The following is a 15,224-nucleotide window of genomic DNA, read 5'->3' as shown; positions in this document are numbered from 1 at the left end:
CTGTGTCTGATAATTCCAACATCTGGAGCCCTTGTGTGTCTGTGTGTGTATGTGTGTGTACATGTTTCTGTAGTCTGTTGTTTCTATTGTTCTGGCTGCCCTGCTTTATTACATGCCTTGTGATATTTGATTGTTTTCTGGACATTTTATTTGAAAAAATACTTTTATGTATACTGTAAGACCTAAGGCACTATTATCTTACTCTAAACAGTTTCCGCTATTAGATATCTAAGGTACTTAACAGTTCAGACACATAATTTGAAGTTCTGTGACCACACAGAAAAATTCCTGGGAGTACAGTCCACCCCAACAAACAGAGTAAAATTCTTCAGTTTTCAACCCAGTATAGCAACTGTTACATGGCGTCTTCCATTTGGTGAATGGTAAGCTCCAACTCCCATTGCTCTAATGCATGAAGCCACCAAAAATACATCTCTGCCTTTCAGTGAATGCCCATGGATTAGAGTCTTGACAAACAGCAGAAGATGCTTCTCTAAAGTTTACCTTCCCAGTTGCTGAAGGACTTTCACCCATGTTCACTCTATCTCTCTCTTTCTTTTTTTTTTTTTTGACACAGCGTCTCACCTTGTTACCCAGGCTAGAATGCAGTGTCACAATCTCAGCTCAGTGCAGCCTTGACCTTCCGGGTTCAAGAGATCCTCCTGCCTCAGCCCCCCAAGTAGCTGGGACTACAGGTGCATGCCACCACACCTGGCTGGTTTTTTGTTTGTTTGTTTGTTTGTTTGTTTTTAAAGATGGGGTCGGGCGCGGTGGCTCAAGCCTATAATCCCAGCACTTTGGGAGGCCGAGATGGGCGGATCACGAGGTCAGGAGATCGAGACCATCCTGGCTAACACGGTGAAACCCCGTCTCTACTAAAAATTACAAAAAACTAGCCGGGCGAGGTGGCAGGCGCCTGTAGTCCCAGCTACTCGGGAGGCTGAGGCAGGAGAATGACGTAAACCCGGGAGGCGGAGCTTGCAGTGAGCTGAGATCCGGCCACTGCACCCCAGCCTGGGCGGCAGAGTGAGACTCCGTCTCAAAAAAAAAAAAAAAAGATGGGGTCTCACTATGTTACCCAGGCTGGTGTGAAACTCCTGGGCTCAAGTGATCTTCCCACCTCGGCCTCCCACCTGCTGGGATCATAGGCATGAGCCACTGCACCCAGCCCACTCTACTCTTGAGAATGACAAAAGCCAAGCTTTATGTCTCTGCTGTCTTTACTCACAAATATCCCTGGTTTAGAATCAACCCTAAGCCATCTATTTGAGCTCCAATCCTTTCCCCAGTTCTCTCCTGATAATTCTTCAGTGTCATACAAGGTCTTTGATGCTTTTTAAATATTTTTATTTTATTTTATTTTTTGAGACGGAGTCTCGCTCTGTCACCCAGGCTGGAGTGCAGTGGCACAATCTTGGCTCACTGCAACCTCCACCTCCTGAGTTCAAGCAATTCTCCTACCTCAGCCTCCCAAGTAGCTGGGATTACATGTGTGTGCCAGCACACCTGGATAATTTTTGTATTTTTAGTAGAGATGGGGTTTTGCCATGTTGGCCAGGCTGGTCTTGAACTCCTGACCTCAGGTCATCCACCCACCTTGGCCTCCCAAAGTGCTGGGATTACAGGTGTGATCCAACATGCCCAGCCATAAATATTTTTATTTTAAATCTTTTTTCAGTTGTCTCTATTGGGGGTAGTCAGGCCAAAAGCCACAGTTCATTTGAAGATTATTGGGTTTTTTTTTTTTTCCCACTTTAAAGTCAACAGCATAGACCAACCACGCCTTCCTTTATTGGGAAATCTTATCTCCTCTTGGCTTTCATAATGTCACTTCCTTCAATGCACACATGAGCAACTTGAAAATGAGGTCAACACGGGATCTATTTTGCTGGTGAGGGTGGTATTAGAGGCACCTGGCCCTCAATAGTGGTGGTAGTTTGCAAGGCTAGACTCCTGGCACAGAAAGGCATGCATCCTTGGTGCAGTGTGAATGACAGCAGGAGTCTCTCCTACCCCACTGAGTAGGGCTGCAGCAATGGAGGTCTGAGCATGATTTTAGGGCATAGTTCCTGGAAGATCAGCATTCAGGTTTTCATCTCCAGTCTCCTAATACTTGTATGGGCTGCCCAGGATACTTTTATTAATTCCCTTTATCTGTAATCAGCCAGAATTAGCTTCAATTTCTTGAGAGGAAAAGCAATGACTAATCAGAGTGTGTGACTGTGCTGCCCTGGTAACTGGCAGCTTCAGTTTTATATGGTGACTGTCATGATTAGAAGTGACCTATGGGCTAGGCTCGGTGGCTCACGCCTGTAATCTCACCACTTTGGGAAGCCAAGGTGGGTGTATCACCTGAGGTAGGGAGTTTGAGACCAGCCTGACCAATATAGAGAAACCCCGTCTCTACTAAAAATACAAAATTAGCCAGGCGTGGTGGCGCATGCCTGTAATCCCAGCTACTTGGGAGGCTGAGGCAGGAGAATCTCTTGAACCCGGGAGATGGAGGTTGCGGTGAGCCAAGATTGCGCCATTGTATTCTAGCCTGGGCAACAAGAGCAAAACTCTGTCTCAAAAACAAACAAACAAAAAAAAGTGAGCCTGTGAGGCCTGGGCAAAGTGGCTCATGCCTATAATCCCAGCACTTTGGGAGGTCAAGGCAGGCATATCACCTGAGGTCAGGAGTTTGAGACCAGCCTGGCCAACATAGAGAAACCCCATCTCTACTAAAAATACAAAAATTAGTTGGATGTGGTGGCACATGCCTATAATCCCAGCTAGTCGGGAGGCTGAGGCAGGAGAATTGTTTGAATCCGGGAGGTGGAGGTTACAGTGAGCTGAGATCGCACCATTGCCACTGAACAATTCAATTCTCCCGAAGCATCTCAGCTGAAGCTCAGGCTTTATTTTGTAAAAAGGTTTGTGGCCGGGCGCGGTGGCTCACGCCTGTAATCCCAGCACTTTGGGAGGCCGAGGCGGGGGGATCATGAGGTCAGGAGATTGAGACCATCCTGGCTAACACAGTAAAACCCCGTCTCTACTAAAAATACAGAAAATTGTCCAGGCATGGTGGCAGGCGCCTGTGATCCCAGCTACTCGGGAGGCTGAGGCAGGAGAATGGCGTGAATCTGGGAGACGGAGCTTGCAGTGAGCCGGGATCGTGTGACTGCACTCCAGCCTGGGTGACGCGCCAGACTGTCTCAAAAAAAAAAAAAAAAAAGGTTTGTATGTTTTGGAAGATTGATTTCCTGGCAGATGGGACGACTAACGTGCTTCAGGAAGGTGTAGGTGTCTAGACACACAAAGTTACTTCCTGGACTAGTAGCAGGGCTTCAGGTGAAGTTTTTTTTGGTGTGTGTGTATTCAGCTCCCAGTCTTGTTTGATCACTCAATGAACAGGTAGCTGAATGTGACCACGGCTTATGATGGAACCTACTGACCTGGAAAGAAACCAGCATGCTGAACCACTACCTTACAAATCCTTGAGCACAACCTTCCTCCCTCAGTTTCTGCAACAATGACCCTACTTTACCCTCAGGGTCTCTATCATCTCAAGTTTTCTCCAAAGAACTCTACTTTTGTCTTTGTACCTTGTATTAATATTTTAGTTAACAGGAGTTTTTCCTCCAGACAAATTTGTATCTTACATTACAGGGAAATGAAACGTTTTACTTTTGTCGCTACAAAAAAATTGGGCCGGGCGCGGTGGCTCAAGCCTGTAATCCCAGCACTTTGGGAGGCCGAGACGGGCGGATCACGAGGTCAGGAGATCGAGACCATCCTGGCTGACACGGTGAAACCCCGTCTCTACTAAAAATACAGAAAAATTAGCCGGGCATGGTGGTGGGCGCCTGTAGTCCCAGCTACTTGGGAGGCTGAGCCAGGAGAATAGCGTGAACCCAGGAGGCGGAGCTTGCAGTGAGTCGAGATCGCGCCACTGCACTCCAGCCTGGGCAACAGAGTGAGACTCCACCTCAAAAAAAAAAAAAAAAAAAAAAGACAATGAAAATTCAGAGTTAGAAAAAAAGCACTCATGCTGAGCATGGCAGCTCACGTCTGTAATCCCAGTACCCTGGGAGAGACTCTGTCTCTACAAAAAATCAAAAAATTAGCTGGGCATGGTGGCAAGTGCCTGTGGTCCCAGCTACTTGGGAGTCTGAGGTGGGAGGATAGCTTGCGTCTGGGAAGTTGAGGCTGCAGCGAGCTATGATCACCCCCACTGTACTCCAGCCTGGGTGACGGAGCGAGATCCTGTCTCCAAAAAAAAAAAAAAAAAAAAAAAAAAGTAAAAGGAAGAAAGAAAAAGAAAAGAAAGAAAAGGATCAACTGAGTGGTAGGATGCCTGGAATTTCTAAGGGATGATTGTCTGAATTCCTGGGTCTTCCCTTAGCCCCGAAAACTAAATGCTGAGAAGGACAAAAACTCCCAATTAAAGGTGGGGCTGCAGGGAGAGAAAGTAGAGAGTAGACAGCAGTTGCTTCTCTTTTCTTTTCTTTTTTTTTTTTTTTTGAGACAGAGTCTCATTCTGTTGCCCAGGCTGGAGTGCAGTGGCACAATCTCGGCTCACTGCAACCTCTGCCTCCCGGGTTCAAGCGATTCTTCGGCCTCAGCCTCCCGAGTAGCTGGGATTACAGGCGCGTGCACCACCATGCCCAGCTAATTTTTGTATTTTTAGTAGAGACAGGGTTTCACCATGTTGGCCAGGCTGGTCTCTAGTTGCAGGAAAACAAGCTCAGGGCTTCCACTGATTCTACAACACTGACAAGTTGTAGAATTATTTCATTATGTATTACAAACACTGCTGAACACAGCTTCTAATTATTTAATCATGCAACTGGAAACTTCAAAAACTGCCATTATTGATATACATCTCCTACATTGATGGTTTCTCACAGACCCTTGGATTTTAAAAATTTTCTACCTAGGGTCTTGAGCACAGGTCCGATGTCTAATAAACAACTCTAGGCTTCCACAGACCTATTGGTCAGACAGTTCAAGTGGCATAAGACGGTGGTTGTGGTATCAGCCATTGCAATTTGGGTGAGTATTTCTCTTTCTGCTTATCTCTCTCCACCCTTAAAGCTTGAAGTAGTTCCTCTAATCTGGGACAAGGAGGCTGAGAAAAGCTCTCCATTTCTTCATTCTATTTCCCGCTATTAATCCAGGAGCAGAAGTGTCAGAGTGGAACAAGTTCTTAGAAAGAGAATGAGGGCCGGGTGCAGTGGCTTATGCCTGTAATCCCAGCACTTTGGGAAGCCGAGGCAGGATGATCACTTGAGCCCAAAAGTTCGAGACCAGCCTGAGCAACATAGGGAGACCCTGTCTCTACAAAAAATACAAAAATTAGCTGGATCTGATGGCAGGCACCTGTAGTCCTGGCTATTTGGGAGGCTGAGGTGTAAGATTCGCTTGAGCCCAGGAGGTAGAGGCTGCAATGAGCTGAGGCAGCACCACTGCACTTCAGCCTAAGTGATAGAACAAGACCCTGTCTCAAACAAACAGAAAAAAAAAAGAGAGAAAAGGAAGAAAGGAAAGAAGAAAAAAGAAAGAAGAAAAAAGAAAGAAAGAACGAGAAAGAAAGAAACAAAGAAAGAAAGAAAAGAAAGAGAGAAAGAAAGAAAGGGGAGGGAGGGAGGAAAGAAGGAAGGAAGAAAGGAAGGAAGGAAGGAAGGAAGGAAGGAAAGAAAGAAAGAAAGGAGAATGAGTGAGCAAATTGTATCAGGCAGAGGTAGCTGTAAGGGAGTCCAAAACACTAGCCCAAAAGAGTTTGTTTGAGATAATAGAAATCTAAGTTATTCATGCTTTCTCTTTCCCAGGCTGTAACATTTCTCCTCCAACTCAACCAGCTCCTTTTCAGTTTTTCTCATTTTTTTTTTTTCTCCTTTTTGAGACAGAGTTTCGTTCTTGTTGCCCAGGTTGGAGTGCAATGGCGCGATCTCAGCTCACCGCAACCTCTGTCTCCCAGATTCAAGTGATTCTGTCTCAGCCTCCCAAGTAGCTGGGATTACAGGCATGCGCCACCACGCCCAGCTAATTTTGTATTTTTAGTAGAGATGGGGTTTCTTCATGTTGGTCAGGCTGGTCTCAAACTCCCGACCTCAGGTGATCCACCTGCCTCAGCCTCCCAAAATGCTGGGATTACAGGCATAAGCCACCGTACCCGGCCTCCAGTTCTTAAAACTGAGGTCACTGTGACCTTCATACTTGGTCTAGAAGAATACCCTACTCTCTCCCTACCTTGGTGCAAAAGTAGAGGTTTTCTTTTCCTCTTAGTTGTGGGGGAAAAAAATTGTAATTCTTCAAAAAAGAGCTTTACTAGGAATAAATAGGGGGAGAAAGCAGAAGGAAGCTCAAAGATATAAACCTACGTATTTACAAAGCAACAAACCACTTATATTAAACTAAATAACAATTGGCTTCAAACTGAGTTGCCTCCGCAGTATCTCTTTTTTCTGGACATTAATTCAAACTTCTCAGTGTTTAGCCTCAGATAAGTCAATATTATTGTGACTAGTTCTGGCGAAGCTGAGAATCTTTTCCTTCCTTCCCCCCCTCTTCCTTCCTCCCTCTCTCCCTTCCTTCCTCCTTCCCTCCCTTCCTTCTTCCTTCCTTCTTTCTATCCTTCTTTCTTCCCTCCCTCTCTCCCTCCCTTCTTTCCTTTCTTTATTTTTTATCGCGGTAAAATACATATAACATGAAATTCACTATGTTAACCTTTTTTTTTGAAACGGAGTCTTGCACTGTCGCCTGGGCTGGAGTGCAGTGGCATGATCTCTGCTCACTGCAACCTCTGCTTCCCTGTTCAAGCAATTCTCCTGCCTCAGCCTCCTGAGTAGCTGGGACTACAGGCGTATGCCATCACGCCTGGCTAATTTTTCTATTTTTAGTAGAGACAGGGTTTTGCCATGTTGGCCAGGCTGGTCTTGAACTCCTGACCTCAGGTGATCCACCTGCCTTGGCCTCCCAAAGTGCTGGGATTACAGGCATGAGCCACCGTGCCTGGCCTTGTTTGTTTGAGATGGAGTTTCGCTCTTATTGCCCAGGCTGGCATACAATGCCATGGTCTCGGCTCACTGCAACCTCCGCCTCATGGATTCAAACGATTCTCCTGCCTCAGCCTCCGAAGTAGCTGGGATTACAGGTGCTTGCCAACACACCTGGCTAATTTTTCTACTTTTAGTAGAGACAAGGTTTCACCATGTTGGCCAGGCTGGCCTCCGACTCTTGACCTCAGGTGATCCGCCCTCCTCGGCCTCCCAAAGTTTTAGGATGACAGGTATGAGCCACCGCGCCCAGCCTATTTTTAATTTTTTGAGGAAGCACTATAGTGTTGTCCACATTGGCTGCACTATTTTACATTCTCAGTGATAGTGCACAAGAGTTCCAATTTCTCCATATCCTCACCAACATTTATTTTCTGTTTTTTGACAGTAGGCATCATAATGGATGTTAGGTAGGATCTCATTGTGGTTTTGATTTGCATTTCTCTAATTAGTGATGCTGAGTATCTTTTCATGTACCTGTTGGCCTTTGTATATATATATATATATATTTTTGAGACAGAGACTCGCTCTGTCGCCCAGGCTGGAATGCAGTGGCGCGATCTCAGCTCACTGCAAGCTCCGCCTCCTGGGTTCATGCCATTCTCCCGCCTCAGCCTCCCGAGCAGCTGGGATTACAGGCACCCACCACACGTCCCGCTAATTTTTTGTATTTTTAGTAGAGACGGGGTTTCACCGTGTTAGCCAGGATGGTCTCGATCTCCTGACCTCATGATCTGCCTGCCTCGGCCTCCCAAAGTGCTGGGATTACAGGCGTGAGCCACAGTGCCTGGCCTTTTTTTTTTTTTTTTTTTTTAACACAGGGTCTTGCTGTGTCTCCCAGGTTGGAGTGCAGTGGCGCAATCATGGCTCACTGCAGCCTCAAACTCTTGGGCTCAAGCAATCTTCCCGCCTCAGCCTCCTGAGTAGCTGGGACTATATGCTGCCTATCGTTAGAGAAATGTTTATTCAAGTCCTTTGCATTTTTTTTTTTTTGACAAAGTCTTCCTCTGTCACCAGGTTGGAGTGCAGTGGCACAATCTCAGCTCACTGCAACCTCCGCCTCCTGGGTTCAAGCGATTCTCCTGCCTCAGCCTCCTGAGTAGCTGGGATTACAGGCATGCATCACCACACCTGGCTAATTTTTTGTTTCTTTAGTAAAGATTAGGTTTCACCCTGTTGGCCAGGCTGGTCTCAAACTCCTGACCTCATGATCCACCCACCTCAACCTCCCAAAGTGCTGGGATTACAGGCCTGAGCCACTGTGCCTGGCTGCCCTTTTTTGAATCAGGTTGTTTGTTTTGTACTGTTTGAGTTTTAGGAGTTCTCTACATATTTAGGATATCAATCCCTTATCAGGGGTTGATTATTTGGAAACATTTTCTCTCATTCTACGGATTGCCTTTTTAGCCTGTTGGTAGTGTCTTTATTTATTTATATTGAGACAAGGTCTCACTCTGTTGCCCAGGCTGGAGTGTCATGGCGTGATCTCGGCTCACTGCAACCTCTGCCTCCCAGGCTCAAGCGATCTTGCCTCAGCTTATCCAGTAGCTGGGACTGCAGGTGCGCCTTACTATGCCCAGCTAATTTTTATTTTTTGTGAGACAAGGTCTCACTATGTTGCCCAAGCTGATCTTGAATTCCTAGGCTCAAGCGATCCTCCTGGCTCAGCCTCCCAAAGTGCTGGGATTACAGGTGTGAGCCACCGCACCTTGACTAGCTTCCTTCCCTGGGAGGAACTGCTGAGCCTTTGTTTGTCCTGCAATTTCAAGCCATGTGGATATGTTTCCCATGAGGCAGGGCCAACTTAGGCTCATGCTTACTGGAGACTTGGGAGTTTTGTTGGGGGCTAAAGAGAGAGCGGGAGCCCACCCACTCCTTTTGAGGCAGGAGTATAAGGAACATAAGGCAGAAGAATAGCAAAGGGAATTAAAAGTTGGCTAAAGGTCAGAATAACTAAAAGCAGAGAGCAAAGTGCTTTTACTTTGCTATAAAGCAAGGTGAACAAAAGGAATACAAAAAAGACAAACAAATAGCACCGGGTGCAGTGGCTCACGTCTGTAATCCCAGCACTTTGGGAGGCCGAGGTGGGCGGATCACGAGATCAGGAGATCCAGACCATCCTGGCTAACACAGTGAAACCCCATCTCTACTAAAAATACAAAAGAAATTAGCCGGGAGAGGTGGCGGGCGCCTGTAGTCCCAGGTATTCGGGAGGCTGAGGCAGGAGAATGACATGAACCCAGGAGGCGGAGCTTGCAGTGAGCCAAGATCGCGCCACTACACTCTAATCTGGGTGACAGAGCAAGACTCCGTTTCAAAAAAAAAAAGAAAGAAAGACAAAAAATATAAATAAAAAAATAAAAAATACAGCAAGATGAAGGCGGGGGTGAGCAAGAAGCAAGATAAGAAGCAGAGGTTTGGCCAGGCGCAGTGGCTCACGCCTGCAATCTTAGCAATATGGGAGGCCGAGGCAGGCGGCTCATTTGAGGTCAGGAGTTCGAGACCACCTTGGCCAACATGGCGAAACCCCATCTTTACTAAAAATACAAAAATTAGGCAGGCATAGTGGCGTGTGCCTATAATCCCAGCTACTCGGGAGGCTGAAGCAGGAGAATTGCTTGAACCTGGGAGGCGGAGATTGCACTGAGCCGAGACTGCGCCAAAGCACTCCAGCCTGGGCGACAGAGACTCCGTCTAAAAAAAAAAATAAACAGGACACTGAACTAATGCTGATCTCATCTGGCAGAGATCAGTCTGCTCTGCCCTCTGAGAGTGGAATACTGTGCTTAATACAGTTTTGCTGCTTTGCTTTGCTATCTGTGTGTGCCTTGTCCAGTTCTTTGTTCGGGACACCAAGAGCCTGGAATTGCACAGCACCATCTGGTAACACTTTCCCAGCTCTCCCTTCGACCTGTGCATTTATGCAGCTTTGCCCTTTGTGATCTGTCCATCTTCTCTGGCATCTTTCTCTCTTTTTAACCCACTGTGCAAGTAATCCCAAGGACCTCAGAGATTCAGTTTCATTAGTTACTCCCTAACTCAGCACTTCTCTTTCTTCTATGTGTAAACAAGCTCCTTGTTCTACGTCTGGGATGGAGATGGTGGAGGCTGGGTTGCCAACAGAGGAGATAGAAGGGAAAAGGGGGATTTACTCCAGGTTTTGAGGCCCAGAGAAGGAAGGGTTTGTCGGGGTAGGGAGAGCTGGAGACCAGGGAGTTGGAGGCAAGCCTAGACTCCCCTCTGGTGGCAAGGGAAGGGTGTGCAGGTGCACCAATGAGGACCAGGAGACAGAGATGCGAGTTATTCTCTGTGGGATTTAGCAAAACCCACGGACATATAATTGCTTTTGTTTGTTTGTTTTTTGAGACGGAGTCTCTTTCTGTCATTCAGGCTGGAGTTCAGTGGCACAATTGACTCACTGCAACCTCCACCTCCCGGGTTCAAGCGATTCTCCTACCTCAGCCTCCCGAGTAACTGGGATTATAGGTGTGTGCTACCACGCCCAGCTAATTTTTGTATTTTTAGTAGAGACAGGATTTCACCATGCTGGCCAGGCTGGTCTCAGACTCCTGATGTCAAGTGACCCACCCGCCTCAGCCTCCCAAAGTGCTGGGATTACAGGCGTAAGCCACCATGCCCAGCCACAGACATATAGTTTAAACACGAGAAGGGACCTGCAGATGTGTTTGGTGGTGGCTTAGACACTAGGCTTTGGGTCAGAACCGGTATAAGACAAGTGGAGCAACTGCTGGAGACCTGCCAGCAAGAGGAGGACTATGTTTGGTGAACCAAAACCTCCTTCCAGCCTGGGCGCATTTAATGGCTCATGCCTGTAATCCCACTACTTCGAGAGGCCAAGGTGAGAGGATCACTTGAGCCCAGGCAACATAGTGAGACCCCATCTCTATAAAAAATAAAACAAAAAATTAGCCAGGGATGGTGGTGTGTACCTGTAGTCCCAGCTACTCTGGAATATGATGTGGGAGGATCGCTTGAGCCTGGAAGTTCAAGACCAGCCTGGGCAACACAGTGATACCTCATGGCTACATAAAGTTTATTTATTTATTTACTTATTTATGAGATGGAGTCTTGCAGATATGAGCCACTGTGCCCGGCCCAAGACTCTGTCTCTAAAAAAAGAAAGAAAGGAAGAAAGAAAGAGAGAGAGAGAAGAAAGAAAGAAAGAGAAGAGAGAGAAAAGAAGGAGAAAGAGAAAAGAAAAGAAAAGGAAAGGAAAAAGAAAAAGAAAAAGAAATTAAAGAGGCTGCTGCGCTCCCGGGAGAGGGACGGCAGTCGAGACGGCTGCTGCTCCGCGGGCTTGCAGAAGGCGGCGCCAAAGAGCACGAAAGTTAACAGCGGCCGCTCGGATGCCTGGAGGTAGCGGGGCCAGGGCGAAGTACCCAGGAGAGGCGGGCTAAGCTGGAGGCTCCTGCAGCGCCTTCTCTTACCGGATGCCGGACCCTGGAGGCTCCAAGCAGCTTTTTGTCTGGGAAATTTCCAGTGGCACTCGGTCCCCAGCCTGAGAACTTAGCACTAGGAAACTCTGGTCTTTCCAGTCTAATGCGTATGCTCTCTTTGGTTAGAAAAGAAGAACCACGTGTCCCTTTTGCATTGGTCGATTGGAAATCAATCTATTATTTATTGCAGGAGCCGCCTCAGAATGCCACGAAGAGGTAAAGTTCACCTCTGCAGCGAGATTGCCTAGGTTGGAATCTCTGCTCTACCAGTTACTTTTCACCAGTAACTTTCAGGGTCTTGACCTATTGCCCATGCTGGAGTGCAGTGATGCAATCATGGCTTCACTGCAGCTTCCAACTCCTGGGCTCAAGTGATCCTTCTGCCTCAGCCTCCCAAGTAGCTGGGACTGCAGGTGGGCTCCAGCAAGTCCAACTAATTTTTTTTTTCTTTTTTAGAGATGGGGTTTCGATATGTTGCCCAGGCTGGTCGCAAACTCCTGGGCTCAAGCAATCCTCCCACCTCAACCTCCCAGAGCTCTGGGATTACAGGTGTGAGCCACCTCACCCAGCCGCCAATTACTATTTATGTCATCTCTGATGACTTAAGGTCAAGTCACTTAACCACTCAATACTTCAGTTTTTTCTTATTTGTGAAAAGGAATAATAGGCCAAGCATGGTGGCTCAACATCTGTAATCCCAGCGCTTTGGGAGGCTGAGGCAGCCGGATCACCTGAGGTCCGGAGTTCAACCAGCCTGGCCAACATGGCAAAATCCTGTCTCCACTGGAAAAAAAAACCAAAATAAAACAAAAAGCCAGGCGCAGTGACTCATGCCTGTAATCCCAGCACTTTGGGAGGCCAAGGTGGGTGGATCGCCTGAGGTCAGGAGTTCAAGACCAGCCTGGCCAACATGGTGAAACCCTGTCTCTACTAAAAATACAACATTTAGCCAGACATGGCAGCGTGCGCCTGTAGTCCCAGCTACTTGGGAAGCTGAGGCACAAGAATTGCTTGAACCCAGGAGGCAGAGGTTGCAGTGAGCAGAGACTGTGTCACTGTACTCCAGCCTGGGCAACAAGAGTACAACTCCGTCTCAAAAAACGAAAAACAAAACAAAACAAAAAGTAGTTGGGCATGGTGGCAAACACCTGTAATCCCAGCTACTCGGAAGGCTGAGGCAGGGAGAAGTGCTTGAACCCAGGAGGCGGAGGTTGCATTGAGCCGAGATCGAGCCACTGCACTCCTCCAGCCTGGGCAACAGAGTGAGACTCTGTGGAAAGGAGAGGAGAGAGAGAGGAGAGAGAGAAAGAGAGAGAAAGAGAGAGAGAAAGAAAGAGAGAGAAAGAGAAAGAGAGAGAGAAGGAGAGAGAGAGAGAAAGAAAGAAAGAAAGAAAGAAAAGAAAGAAAGAAAGAAAGAAAGAAAAGAAAGAAAGAAAGAAAGAAAGAAAGAAAGAAAGAGAAAGAAAGAAAGAAAGAAAGAAAGAAAGAAAGAAAGAAAGAAAGAAAGAAAGAAAGAAAGAAAGAAAGAAAGAAAATAATAGTACCTAGCTCAGAGCTGCGATGAGGAACAAATAAGTTAATGGATGGGGCTGGGCACAGTGGCTCATGCCTGTAACCCCAGCAGCTTGGGAGGCTGAAGTGGAAGGATCACTTGAGCCCAGGAGTTCCAGGTCACAGTGAGTTACGATAGCACCACTACACTCCAGTCTCAGTTACAGAGCAAGACTCAAAAATAATAATGATGATGATAATAATAATAATAATAATAATAATAATAGTAATGTACAGAAAGTGCTTATAGCTCTTAAGATCTCACTTCAGGCATCTGTTGCTATTTCACCCCGCCCTACTCTGTGCCAGACCTTGTCCAAGGTGCTGGAGGTCCCAAGCATAGGAGAGCCAGGCAGGTGTGGCCCCATCCCATGCCCATGGGAGCCATCAGGCTGCTGAAAGAAAACAAACATTAAATCATCACACTTGGGGAAGGGTGCAGTGGCTCATGCTTGTAATCCTAGCACTTTGGGAGGCTGAGGTGGGGCAGATCACTTGAGGCCAGGAGTTCAAGAACAGCCTGGGCAACATGGCAAAACCCTGTCTCTACTACAAATGCAAACATTAGCCTGGCCCAATGGTGTGTACTTGTAGTCCCAGCAGCTTGGAGGTTGAGGCACAAGAATTGCTTGAACCTGGGAGGCAGAGGCTGCAGTGAGCCATGATCGAGCCACTGCACTCCAACCTGGCTGACAGAGGGAGACTGCCTCAATAAATAAATAAATAAATAAATGAATGAATAATCGCACTTGGTGAATGTATAGTCAACATGAATTTGCAACCCCAAGGTCAGGTGTTTTCTTTACATCAACTTTATTTATTTATTTATATTTTTTGAGAGGGAGTCTCCCTCTGTCAGCCAGGCTGGAGTGCGGTGGTGTGTTCTCAGCGCACTACAACCTCCGCCTCCCAGGTTCAAGCAGTTCTCCTGCCTCAGCCCCCCAAGTAGCTGGGATTACAAGCGCACGCCACCACGCCCGGCTAATTTTTGTATTTTTAGTAGAGACGGGGTTTCACCATGTTGGCCAGGCTGGTCTTGAACTCTTGACCTCAGGTGATCCACCCACCTTGGCCTCCCAAAGTGCTGGGATTACAGGTGTGAGCCACTTTGCCCGGCCCATGGTTTTCGTTACATCAACTTTTTTTTTTTTTTTTTTTTTTTTTTGAGACGGAGTCTTGCTCTGTCTCCCAGGCTGGAGTGCAGTGGCCGGATCTCAGCTCACTGCAAGCTCCGCCTCCCGGGTTCACGACATTCTCCTGCCTCAGCCTCCCGAGTAGCTGGGACTACAGGCGCCCGCCACCTCGCCTGGCTAGTTTTTTGTATTTTTTTAGTAGAGACGGGGTTTCACCGTGTTAGCCAGGATGGTCTCGATCTCCCGACCTCGTGATCGGCCTCCCAAAGTGCTGGGATTACAGGCTTGAGCCACCGCGCCCGGCCTCGTTACATCAACTTTAATCCAATTCTGAGGACCCCTGCTGCTAGGCAGGTGGGGAGGATGCTCCTCACTTTGGACCCTGCAAAGAAACCCAACTTGACCATCAGGAATCCTTCCTTAGTCCTCTGTCCATGGTGGTCACCCCAAAGTGCCCACTGTGCAAACCTGTGTGGTCTTGGCATCTGCTGGGTGGGCAGGCATCTCCACCTGGGTCCAGCATCCCTGGGCTTATCCTGCACGTGCTTCCTGTCACCTCTACAGGGTATTGGGACCCTGATACTCTTTTTTTTTTTTTTTTTTTTTGAGACGGAGTCTGGCTGTGTCACCCAGGCTGGGGTGCAGTGGCGTGATCTCGGCTCACTGCAAGCTCCGCCTCCCAGGTTCACGCCATTCTCCTGCCTCAGCCTCCGAGTAGCTGGGACTACAGGCGCCCGCCACCACGCCCGGCTAGTTTTTTGTATTTTTAGTAGAGACGGGGTTTCACCATGTTAGCCAGGATGGTCGCGATCTCCTGACCTCGTGATCCACCGCCTCGGCCTCCCAAAGTGCTGGGATTACAGGCTTGAGCCACCGCGCCCGGCCGGGACCCTGATACTCTTAGGGGAGGCCATGCCTGGTCATCTTTCCAGATTGCAGGAATATTCCTTAATACATCCCCTCACACACACCAATAGCAAATTTCCCCCTCCTCCTCCTAGGACATAACCTCTCCAATCAGTCCATTCCTTCGTTCAGCAAAT

This window comes from Macaca mulatta, chromosome 3, assembly GCF_049350105.2.
Source record: "Macaca mulatta isolate MMU2019108-1 chromosome 3, T2T-MMU8v2.0, whole genome shotgun sequence".
Lineage (NCBI taxonomy): Eukaryota > Metazoa > Chordata > Mammalia > Primates > Cercopithecidae > Macaca > Macaca mulatta.
Note: the sequence above shows the minus strand (reverse complement) of the source record.